The sequence below is a fragment of the Taeniopygia guttata genome, chromosome 2 (assembly GCF_048771995.1).
Source record: "Taeniopygia guttata chromosome 2, bTaeGut7.mat, whole genome shotgun sequence".
Classification (NCBI taxonomy): domain Eukaryota; kingdom Metazoa; phylum Chordata; class Aves; order Passeriformes; family Estrildidae; genus Taeniopygia; species Taeniopygia guttata.
In genome coordinates, this window is record NC_133026.1 from 53105256 (window position 1) to 53117924 (window position 12669).

Consider the following 12669-nt stretch of genomic DNA (forward strand, 5'->3'; position numbering starts at 1 on the left):
TATATATTAGCAAGTACTTATGAAAATATTCTTCTCAGTTTTCAGCTATTTCTGTCTTACTGTTAAAGTGCCAGGAAAACAGACCACATAAGATGACTTTCATTAGTTCTGGTTCAGAAAATAGTCAGAAAAAAAATGAAAATAAAAACATTATGATTCTTATTTGTGAGCACAGTTCAAGAAGACTTTTGACAAATTAAAAAGTTATAGCAGGGTGGTTCCAAAGAGAAAGAGGTGGTGCTTAAAAATGACTGTGAGTAGTTATGCCAATCAAAAAAGGGAAGAGAAAAGAAAAATAAAACCACCAAATTCTCCAACTTTAAGATAGCGGTTGTTTTTTTATTTGACATTGGAAATACCGATGTCTGCTAACCATTCTAATGCTCATTCCCTCTTTCCCTTTTCTTATCCATTTCTTCATCCAGCACACACAAGTTAGCCCACACAGCTGGTTAGTTCATGGAAGCATGGATCTGTGAAAACCAGTGTCCTTGTGTGACCCCATGTGACTGTGTGACCTGAGCAGCATTGGAAGCCAGCAAGGCTGATAATCTCATGGTGATTCAGGCCCTTCTTTTCAAGGCAGAAAGGTAGAAGTCCTAGATTCTGGCTTCAGAGCAGGCTGGATCAGCCTGGGAGAGCCAAAATGAGAGACAATCGTGAGACGGACTTGAACATACTCTGGCTTAGGGATCATGTACTGCATCAACAATAAAGTAGTCTTTGATCTCTTCACATAAGGCCCTGGATGGGAGATAGGTCCAAGCAAAAATTGACGTTGAAGGATCACCCCTTTCAAGCTCAAGAGTGGTCTATCTCAACAAGCAGCAAAACTGGCAGATATGCCAGAACACCTGCATGGATAAACAAGAGGTTCTTGGCAAAGATTAGACATGAAAAGGAAGTATACAAAAGATGGAAGTAGAGACAAGCAGCCTGAGAGCCTGAAGCAGCCTGTCCTACATAGGACAGTATCCAATCATGCAGAGACATGATGATGAATGGGAAAGGGACATAGGCCTTAGAAAAATTTATGGTACTAAATGCCACATTTGCCTCAGTTTTCATAAAAGTCTTTGCAGTCAAGGATCCCAGGCCCCAGAGACCAGGGGGAAAGTCTGGAACAAGGAAGATGTGCTATTGGTGAGTGAAGATCAGGTCAGAGAGCACTTAAGCAAATTGGACATATGTAAATCCCTGGGCCCCAGTATGATGCACCCACAAGTACTAAGGGAGCTGGGGGATGTAATGACATCTTTTGTCATGAGATGTAAGGACACTCTCAATTACCTTTGAACAACATGGCAACTGGGAGAAGTGCCTGGTGACTGGTGGAAAGAAAGTATCAGTCCTGTTTTTATAAAGAAGAAGAAGGGAGACCCAGGGAACTACAGGCTGTTCAGCCTCACCTCAGTTCTTGGTAAGGTCATGTAACAATTAATGCTGGAAATGTTTTTCAGGGACATGGAGAACAAGAAGGCAATTGGGAGTAGTCAGTATGGATTTAAAAAGGGGAAATCATACTTGACCAACCTGATAACCTTCTCCAATAAACCGAATAGGTTGGCAGTTGAGGGGAGAGCAGTAGACATTGCCAACCTGTCAGAAGAGCATTTTGACATTGTATCCCATAGGGTCTTTATATGGAAACTGATGAAGAATAGGCTGGATGAGACAGTAAATCAGGCTCAGAACTCGCTGAATATTCAGGCCCAAAGGGTGATGATCAGTTGTATGAAGCATGGCTGGAGGTCAGCAACAAGCAGTGCACCTCAGAAGAAGACAGAGTGAGACTTTTTTCAGTGGTGCTCCGTGATGGGAGAAGAGGCAACATGCGCAAACTGAAACCTGGGAGACTATCTGAGATCAGGAACCACTTTTTCACTGTAAGGGGGGTGACTGAGCACTGGTCCAGGCTGCCCAGGGAACTGATTGAGTCTCAATCTGTAGAAACATCCAAAACCTGGCCGGGCAGTTCTGGGGGTGTGACTGCTGACTCACATAATTCTGTGACTCTGAACATATACATCAAGAGGAGGTCTGCTGTGGGTAAGGAGCTTCTGGGAATCCTTTTGCCTCAGAGAGTCACCTCCAGAAGGTTTTCATTTTCACATTTAGGTAGCTGCTTGGAATATAATGTTAGTTTTTTATTGAAATCAAGGGGAAAATGTTAAAGGCTACCTGTGACAGGGCTTACATGACTTATGCATTTGAGCAGGAAATAATGTCAAGTGTCTCTGAAACAATAGGTTAATCTGCATATCACCTGGTCTGAATCTAAATTGGTGCAGGATATTCTACTCCTAGGCCCTAAACCTCATGAAAACTGCAACTTGGACAAAGTAACTTAGAACCAACTCATCTCAAGAAGGCTGTAGAAGTGGGAGTTACCAATCAAAGCTACTTATAAACACTGCTTGTCAAGAAAGGAATGCCACCATCGATGTAAAGTTGACTTATCAGAAAATACAGCAATCAAAGATATTAAGAACTCCATTCCTTCACTTTATCGTACCTATCATCTCTGACAGGATTTACATGCACAAATCTGGAAGAAATGCTTGGGTCAGCAAATAATATTTATTTCAACAGATTGAGGAAAAATGAAACAAATGGAGTTGGTTTTCTCTATCTTTCCCAACATAATTTTTATCTCCTTGCTCAGCAAGAGAGGAATAAACAGGTTCAAGCAGCTTTTGGAAAGTAGGAGGCAGTTGTGTCAGTGATGACCATTTAAGTTGTTCATATAAATACATCAGTGAATGTAACAAAATGAATTTTTTAAATCTTCACCTGCTTTGAAATTTAGGGTCTCATTTCCCAGGGGCTTATGTTTAAAGCCTTGATCAATAAAAACAGTTATTTATATAATGCAAGATATTAACTTTGGATATTTTGCCAACTGTTTTTACACTCTCCAGAATAATTCTAACTATATCCTGCAATAGCTTTGCCCCAGTGCCACACCAATACTGAGAAAATACTTTTTTTCTAGGAAGGTAGATACATATACACTACCACAATGGCATTTCGTATCTTTTCACAATTTTACTTTCTCATATATACAAATTCTATGCCAGAAAACTCATTCCAAATATGAAACCAAAACACCACACCCCACATTTCACTGGCTGCTCTGTTACAGAAATGAACCCAAATGTTCTACTTTCTTTCTACTTGTATGTAAAGCATCTGAAAGTAAAGTTCAAGGTCACCCTTGAATGTCAAAACTGGGACATCACAGTGTTCCTTGGAAAACAAACACTACGCACAGTAAAACATTTTAAAAAGAGGCAAAGAAAACATTAAAACCTCCCAACCATAACCTTTTACAATTGCCAATGCTAATTGAAACAGTGATAAGAAGAGGAGGAATTATTCCTTTAGGTCTATGAGAAAGATTCTTCATTTCCACTCTCTGTTATATGGTATGGGTTTCAAGAGAAGAAATGGTAACATGCATGGGAAAAAACAGTAAGAGGGCATGGCAGGGAATATTTCTTGTATTTTCAATTGCTTTAGGTCTCCAGACAGAAGTGTAGAATCTTTCAGCTGTGTATAAAAGGACCATGAAATAAGAAGTGAGAAAGAGTTTTCATTACAGTTCAAGAGAAACCAAAAAGTTCTTTTTATTATTGTTCAAAAGAAATCAACAATCAGGAATCCTTAGCAGATAATTTCCCTAACATAAGGCAAGCAAAAACCTTACAATATATAGAGATGTTCATCATGGTTTGTGTAAGAAAGCAGAGACTTGAACCAGAAGCGAAACCTTCCAATAAACCTTGGGATTGTGAAAAGTGGAGCAAAGTGAGAGAGCTTGTCTTCTCCCTGCATAAAGCGAGCAAGCAGTGTAAACAAGGATTCCTCACGTCTTTAACAGGAAATTACTTTCCATTAGACAGTGAAGAAAGAACTACATGCTCTTTAAATTTGGGTGAAAGAACAGAGACAGGCGAAATGGCATTTCATTTCTGTGCAGTGGCATGTATCCATCAGCATAAAGCTTAGGAAACAAAAACTCCTCTTTCATTCACCTGAAGACATTAGGCAGTTCAGCAGAGAGGACAGAGTGGACTATGCACTGTTTCCCATTTCACAGATGGGACTCTAGGAACAAGTAAGAAGGAAAGAATATGAAGGAAATGTGTGAGTTTAAAAACTGAGTAGTGCAGAAAATAAACAAGGAATGCAGGAGTTATATAGAAAAAGACAGATGGACCAAAAAGATAGGAGTGTAAAAGAAAGGTTACTGAAGAGGAGAGTGTTCATGCATCCCAGAAAGTTTGGATTACTAGGGTTGCCTCCAGCTGAGTTTGGGAACTGACTGAATGTGCTCCTCCAACACCCTGCACCTCACAGTCAGAACAGGCTATTTTTCTTTTCTTGTAGAAATGCAGGAATTAAATTATGGTTCTTTCCAATTTAAGTAATGCTATCTTCAGCTCCACAAAGTTGTTAGATGGACAAAAGTCAATGGGTAGAAAAATACCACTGGAGTTCCAGGAACAAAAATACAATTGGACAGGCTCAAAAACAAATCCAGCAAGTATAACTTCATTTTTTTGGGCCTGATTACTCCTAAAGCACAGTGAATCTTTCATGTCAGGATGCAGAAGACAACTGTGTACCAACTAATTTCAACTGGTGACATCTTTATTCTCTACAAAACTCTGAGAGTGAAAGCCAGGGTTTTATCCATGTATTGAACACAGACAGCAGGATTCATCCTTTGGTTACCATAGTTTGCACCAGCAAGTATGTGAAAACACAAGAAGAGGCACTACCTCCTTAGCAAAACAAAAAATAGCAATATATCTTCAGTGGGAACAAATTGCCTTTCAATGGATGTCATCAGACTGATGGTGGCTGATGAGGATGTCCATGGCTGAAAAACATAAAGGGAACAAAAGTAAGTTCTTTGACTTAGGCCAAAATTCAATAGAAATTAAGGCAGAAAGAAATCAGGAACAACTGATTGGTAATTTCCCTTTCTATGGGAAGTAAATGCACAGTTTCACAAAAAAACTGAATGTTTACACTTTTATGATATCCCTCTGGTAACTTTGTGGGAAAAGAATGTAAACTTCCCTGGTCTTACAGGCCATCTTAAGTGAACCTCATCTTTCTTAGCAATGAGGCAAATTCCAGAAAAGCAGAAGAAAACCCAGAACATCTGTCTCTGGACTGGCCAGATAAGCAAGAAAGGCACATCAATATGTAGGTACTGAATCCTGTTCATGAAAGAGAAAATGGATTTCTATTATCTCCAAGACTTCACAGATCAAAAATAACTTATTTTTGATACCATCTCATTAGGAACATAAAAAGATTATTTTCTTGAGAAAGATCAGTAAAAAATAAAAGTTTTCTCATTTCTCAGTGTTGAGACATAACATGTAGGATATGGAATGAAAATAATTAAAGTACTTCTCTGATTTCTGAAAGAACAATAACCAATTGTCAAAAATCCCATAAGATATTTTTCTTTCTACAATTGCATTATATTGTCTTGCTCTTTAAAGAGCATGCCTCACAACAAGCAAGTGCCCAAGCTGACAGCATAAATTTGCTGAGACAGTTTCAAAACCAAGAAAGCTATAGGAGCCAACAAAATTAATCACTTTTCAAGGTCAGGATGTGAGTGTGGGCACACCCACAACCGAAAGCTGTAGCATGGTGCTAAACCAGCTAGAGGAAACCATGGTATCTGAGAGCAGCTGGGATGTCACAACTAGCTAGTGGCCTAGTAGGCAGGGGATTGCAGAGGAAATAGTAATGAGTTTCCCTCAGGTAAACCCATGTTTGTCTTTCATATGCAGGTCAAGAAGCCTCAGTCTTCATATACTGATACACATATATGTAGTTAACCCAAATGAATACATGAAAGGAAGTAACTAATTTTAGCCTTGGTTTCATAGAGAAATACCCTGTGGCCTTACTTGAAATGCTGTAAGTAAAATTTCCTTTTCTGTGTTTGAAAGAAGGATCCAACCTTTTTTTTCTTAGTGAACATGTAATTCAATTAATTTTGTGACCAAAGAAGATTTGCAAAAATGCATCTCTAAGAAACCTGGTGACTTACATTATTTGCTCTAATCCCATGACATTTAAGAACAAAATAATGCAAACATTTGACACATTCCAACAAGATATCACCAGATGAGGGGATTAATGATGGTATCAGTGACATGATCTGGGGCATAAGAAAGCTGACACTAAGATAGATTCAACTTACTTCTTTGATTTGGGTATTTAAATACTCTACCCTTCCTTCTCCTCCTTCTGTAGGAGAAAAGACCCCACAGAGTCCCAGTGATAATGAAATATGTTTCCTCCAGCTACAAATGTTCATTTGAGAATTTGGTTTGAGCCTTTGTTCAAAAGGTTAGTTTCTACTCAGCTTTTTTTGGTTTCTTGCAAGTATTCTTTCATCTTACTGCTTTATGTTCATGGAAAATAAAAACTATCATTTCATCTAATTTTATGGATGTTTTTAGCCTTAATATTGTTATTCTAGTGCACCTTTTCAAACAGAGGCATAAATAATGCAGTCTTCTTGGGAGCTGCTGAATTTCTCAAGAACGTACATCCTGTGGTGATGAGGGTTTGGAAAGAGAAGCAGGATGTGCAAGGCTGGAAACCAACATATATGTGCCAGCAAAGAGTTCTTCAGTGATGTGGCTGGATGCTTGCAGTTGCTTTCTAGACCCTTTCTTCCTTTGTCTACAGCAAAAGGTCCAGATCTGTTGCAGGACTTCAGTCTGATGGGTGTAATTTTTTTCTGAGCACCTAAGTGACTTCTGAATGATAGCTTTTAGACATTCTTCAGATCAAGAGCAATCTGCCCCTGTATCACTCTTGTGATAGCCCAGAGAGACTATCCCCAGCTTCTGAGAGAACAACCTCTTTTGGCATGTGTGAGCTATCAATTAGGGTCTGTCATTGGAGGGTTGATAACAGAGGGAAATCGCCATAGTTTTGTAAGTTGCACTTTGATTCTTACATGATGCTAAACATGTTCATTTTACTGATGTTTTTATGGTTCTTAAATGTTAACACCTAGAAAGTCATTAGTCAGTTACTGATTCAAGAAAGAAAAAAAACCCAACACTACCAGTAGCACCTTACAGTAGCCTGAACAGGCTGTAGGATGTACAACTGAATGCAAACCCAGTGACCCTTTACGCCTAACCTGTAAAGTCATTTTCACTCATTTCAAGGAGAAGAGAGTGGTAGAAAAAGGAAACCCTGTGGAAAGAAACAAGAAGGGCTGAGCTCAGCTGGTGTCTCTGTTAGTCTGCCTGGGCACCTTTTGGGTGTTCCAGAGAGGCCTAGTGTCTGCCTTGAATTAGCTTCCCTGTGGCCCCCAGATTAGTCCTCACACTTCACAGTTTTCTTCTGTGGCCCTGTAAATGACAATTATTCAGCTTTGGCACAAAATCAGTGTGTTGCATAACTAGGAAGAAATCTAGCATGCATCCCCACACTGTGAGGATCATGTTCAAGCTGTGTGGGCTGCCCTCCAGAACTGCAACATCAATCAAGCAGCAGAAGGATGCTTTCTTTCCATAGGGGGGGAAAGATGGAGGGGTGAGGGAAGGAAGCCACTTTAATAAAGCTCTGGCGTTTTTATGCTGTAAACTTAGAGCAGGAATTTCCTTGAAATCTGAAACAAAATCTACCTCTGACATTCCAAGTTCAGGTACAAAGCACCTGGCACATGATCTACTTTGATATATCCCAACTTAGCATCATAACTGACCCAGGGAGAAAGAGATATTCTAGAAGTCTAAACTGTCTCTATTGAGATTCATGAAAGTGTTGTGACAAACCTGCCTACTGATGGCTTAATTTAATGATGTGAAGCAAAACACCCATAGCCAAAGGAAAAAAAATCACAGAAATTTAAATATCATAAAAGAAGTCAAAGTCCAAAAAGCCTTTAACATACAGACACCATGGATGGAACCAGTAGCTTGTGTTAACTGGTATCCAGAGCAAAGGAATTGCAGGCATACTTCCTCTAAAGGAAACAAAAAACTGCCCATAGGCCTGTCTTCTACAGTGCATGTTCAGTTTCTCTATTCAAAGACGTAAGGGAATTTTTTTCAGCTAACATATTTGTTTTCCAGCTACCATTTTCAGAGGTAGATGAGCCAGGGTTTGAAAAGTGCTCCATTGATCACAAGTCAATGACTCTGTTTTGGAACAGTGATTTTTACAGTTCCTGGACTCTTATGATCAGGTGTCCAAGGCTGTGGTTAACTTGCTTAAATTCTACTCAACTCCTCTTTCTGGAATAAGTAACTGTGGTTTGCTGACTAAGCCATTTGCTGCTTTTAATCTGCTTTTGTAAAGGAAAGTTCCATTCCATAGTTTAGCCTTAAATTGTCACTCTCCAGCTTCTTTAAATGTGAAACATGTTCCTTCTGTATGGAAAAATCTTACTTTGCCAATTGTATTAAAAAATAAAAACAAACAAACAAAAACCCAAAAAACCCCCATTTTTTTATCTCTTGCCCTGCTTCACAAATTGTCTTGGACTTGCACTACATAGGTGTCTGTTTATAAAGATAGGTGTCTACCAAGGAAGGCAGGGCCTCTCTTGAAATGTAAACCACCTCCCTCTTAATTATTAGAATTTTGAAATTAAGGCGGCTCTCAGGCAAGCACATGGGAGTAGGAATAACAGTTCTTTACTAAGAAAAATAAAAATGCAGTAATACAAAACAACACTGACACAGTCAGAACACAACCTGACACCCTGTTGGTAGCAGTCCCATTAAATGGTGGCTGCAGTCCTCCTGGGGTGACAGGTTGGTTCTGTTGAAGCAGTGATCCTGTAGAAGGGTGGAGTTTTCCTCTGAAGGCTCAGTGGTGGTGTAGATGGGCCTAGTCTTCCTCTGGGAATCCTGTGGGAAAAGGCTGCCTCTGGTGTTCCAAGTCTCCGATTATATCCAGGTAGGAATGCTTCGCTCCTCCCCCTGGGCAGAGCACCTCCCAGTGGGATGATGTAATTTTATCAGTCATGCAGTGAGACTCAATGGTCCATTAACAGAAGATATTTTCCACAGGGAAGATTGGTTGTGGAAGAGATAAAAAAACCTGCCCCACCTGGTTTTAACAGGTGGCCCAATTAACAGAAGATAACTGCCCCACCTCTGACAGATGGCAACAGACTGCACACCCCCAGCCATATCTTGTATTTGCAACCTAAGACAACAGGACAGACTCTAGACCTATTAAACAGGTAGATAAATCTCCTTTCATAAGTCTCAATAGCACTGAACCGATATCAAAGACCTTTGTATGCACCAATCATGGTTCCCCTTCATAAGCCTATACAGTGCTATACAGAATATAGCCAGGTTTTTATCTCTAGCTATAGCTACATTTCAGTGACTTTTATTAATTTTGTGCTTTCTTTTTTCACTACTCCAACTATGAACCCTTTTTCTAAAATGAGACATGCTCAAGGGGCTGAGTTTTTGGGGTTTTTTTAATCTATTTTTCTTCATGGAAGTTTTAACTTACTGCCTATCAACTAATTTATTAGAAAAAAATATTTTATTTTTAAGCTAGACTAGATGTTTCCAAGACTCATGTTTTTTTTTCTTGGACTTCACTGAGTTGGAATGCAAGAATTCTTATGCTGAAATATATCTACCCAAACTAACTTTTAGAGATGTGTTAATTGCCTTGAGTAAATTGGCATTCAGGTAATTGAAGGCAATTAGTGAAAAAAGAAAAGTAGTCCAGTGTAGGCAAACCATGGCTGTTCAAACAAGTAGAAAATGTAATAATTTGGCTTGACTTTCACTGCTGTTATTTTCACAGCTACAATTCATGTGGTCTTTCGTTCATCTCACATTTGTTTTTCTTGAATGTAAAAGGAAAGTCTGCAGGCGGATAAGTCCTTGCAGGGGAAAAAAAAAAAAAAAAGGATTTGAAGCAGAGTGAAAAATTTTACTTTCATTTTATTTCCACCTAATTGAAAAAATACCCACAAAAGAATAGAAATGAGAATTAGAGCCATTAGCCAAAGATCGTCTGAGTTAGGATAGAAGTTGTAAACTGAGATACCAGTTATGATGGATAAAATAACGCTTAATTGAACCAGGACATTTTTATAAAGTCAAGCTGAAGAGCCCCTCATCTAAGAGTAAAATTTTCATAAAGAAAACTGAAAACTCCAGAAACTTACACAGACTGCTATAGCTGGCAGATCAAGGAACCATTTGTGGCTATAGTGAAGTTAGATAATTCTTATTTATTCAGGATCTTCAAAAATCACTGGCTAACAAGTTTTGAAACTTGGAAGCCAGGTGGGTTTTGTTGAGTGTGGTGAAATGTTCCAGCTAAACCCTTGAGCTTAACTGCTGAAACAGTGCCAGTTATGTATTTGCAAGCAAGTGGCAGGTAGAACATTCATACCAAGCTGGGGCTTGTTTCAGTGATTCATGGAATGAAAATTGTAAAGGAGAAACTTATAACCTGACTAGAGCAGATGTTCAACATAAAAAAATCAGCTGAAATCATGAAATATCAAGATGGCATACTGAGGTATTATCGCTAATATTATAACCCAACTCTTCAAAAGTTGCTGCGAATTGGCCCCCCAAATGTTAACAATGACCCATTCAGCAATGCTGGAAAAATCCCACTACTACGTCACTGGAGCATTACGTAACAGTTTGCAATCTGCACTTGGCCAGGAGAATTATTTTTAAAAACCTTGCACTATGAGTTATGATAGAGCACGAATGGAAACCAAGTCATTTCTTACAGAGACTCAAAGTATAGAATAGTCAAACAGTTAAGTAATTATTGAAAGTAACTGTGTGCTTTTTCTTGATGATTCTGAAGTAAGAGTCATGCTGAATATATGGTCTCCATTTAACTGCATCATTAAAAGTTCAAGGCAAAAGTTATGAATAGAAGGAATTGACTATTTTTTCCTCATCTCTATTATAAGAAACTATTTCCTAGGTCCTCACACAGCCCTTCACCAAAACAATAGTCTTTCATTTATGAGAGTACTGAAGAAATCTGAATAATTTCTACCAGGTTTTCTTGCACTTATGGTGATTCAGATCCATCCTGAACTTGTCATCCCTAAGTAACTTTGCAAATATAGGTTGTTTTGAAGTCAAATATTCTGGAGTCTCTGTTTAAACCAACACACATTCACAAAGCATTAATCAAAAACTACAAATATATATCATTAGAAGAACACCCTATAAGCATAAACTTAGGCTCTTAACTATGTAAAACGCCCAATTGCCTTCTATTCCAAGTGTAAAAAATGTTTCCAAGGGGAACATTACTTCATTTTGCTGGTTTTGTATAGCTTCTCAACTTCTTTTCTAAAACAGCCCAGTTTCAGTCCAGCATATGAATTGCAAATGCTGCCCAGTCACTCTCCCCTTGAGCTTGAAGAACAAGTAGTTGACATGGTTTTTAAAAGCTCACACAACACATCTGCCATCAGGGCAGATGTGCACCTCTTTTCTAACCGTGTGTTCCCTCACTCTCTGATTATCAGATGACTGCAGTGGGACTGGAGACGCAGGAGTCACACCGCAATTGAATCTGCTTTGCAAGAAAATCTTCTTTTGGGTTGAGGTTAGGTAGGGGTAGTTATACCCTAAGCAAAAAGGTGCAGGCAGGAATTAATTTGCAAGCAGCTGATGTTGTGCAGGCAGTGCCTTCCTATGTGCAAAGAAAATAAAAATACCAAGCTGATCACTACCATAAATCACCATCTTGACAGTTTTGTTAGGTTTGCTTATCATAGTAAATAAACACATCCAGTAGCATACACAGCAGAATCAAACCTGTAGCAGCCAATTATTGTCAATGTGTATTAAAAAGCAATAGAAGCAAACAGATATTTTTAAAAATTGATAATATAAATCAAATATAAGAGAACCTCCAAATTTAAGGCTGACTATGCATTTTTAGCTCCAAATTTTGTGATAAGGCTTTCAAATAAATCTCACATTCTATGGGGTTTTCCACCAACATTTTAACTTCCCATGCTGCATAAAAGCTGAAAAGGGATTTTACAAAGTCACCAGAAGCCTGGCATACTTTCCTCTTTCCTGAGAGCATTAAATGAAAGTGACATAATGCCCACATGCCATACTTATTTTTATTAATTTCTAATTTTTTTTTTAAATCTAATTTTTTTTTTTAAATCGCCATTTATCATGGTCACAGGTAATCCTACACCTGCCAAAACCCACTAAAACATGCAGAGTCAGGCATATAAAATCATAGATGTTATTTGTTTATTTAGTCAGACATTCCTTCATGATTATACTTAATAATTTGAACTTCAGAATTATATTACTTCTTGTGAAAATCTGCTCATTAATCTTAGGTTGTTGCATTTGCTCTGTATGAGGAAAGTATACATTTAATAGAGAGAAAAAGTTATCTTTGGGTCCATTATAAATTCAGACTGTCACAGCGAGACACACAAAATACATCCCACACCTACACCTGCAGCTGAACCTCAAACCTGGCAAGGGTGGTTATGTTATGATACCTTAACTCAGAAATAATGTCTTCGTTTCATAGAAACTTAATCCTTCTTTTTGGAGGATAAAATCCTTTCTGGACAACTTCGGAGGCAGAGTGTGTTAGCTGCTGTTGAAAAAC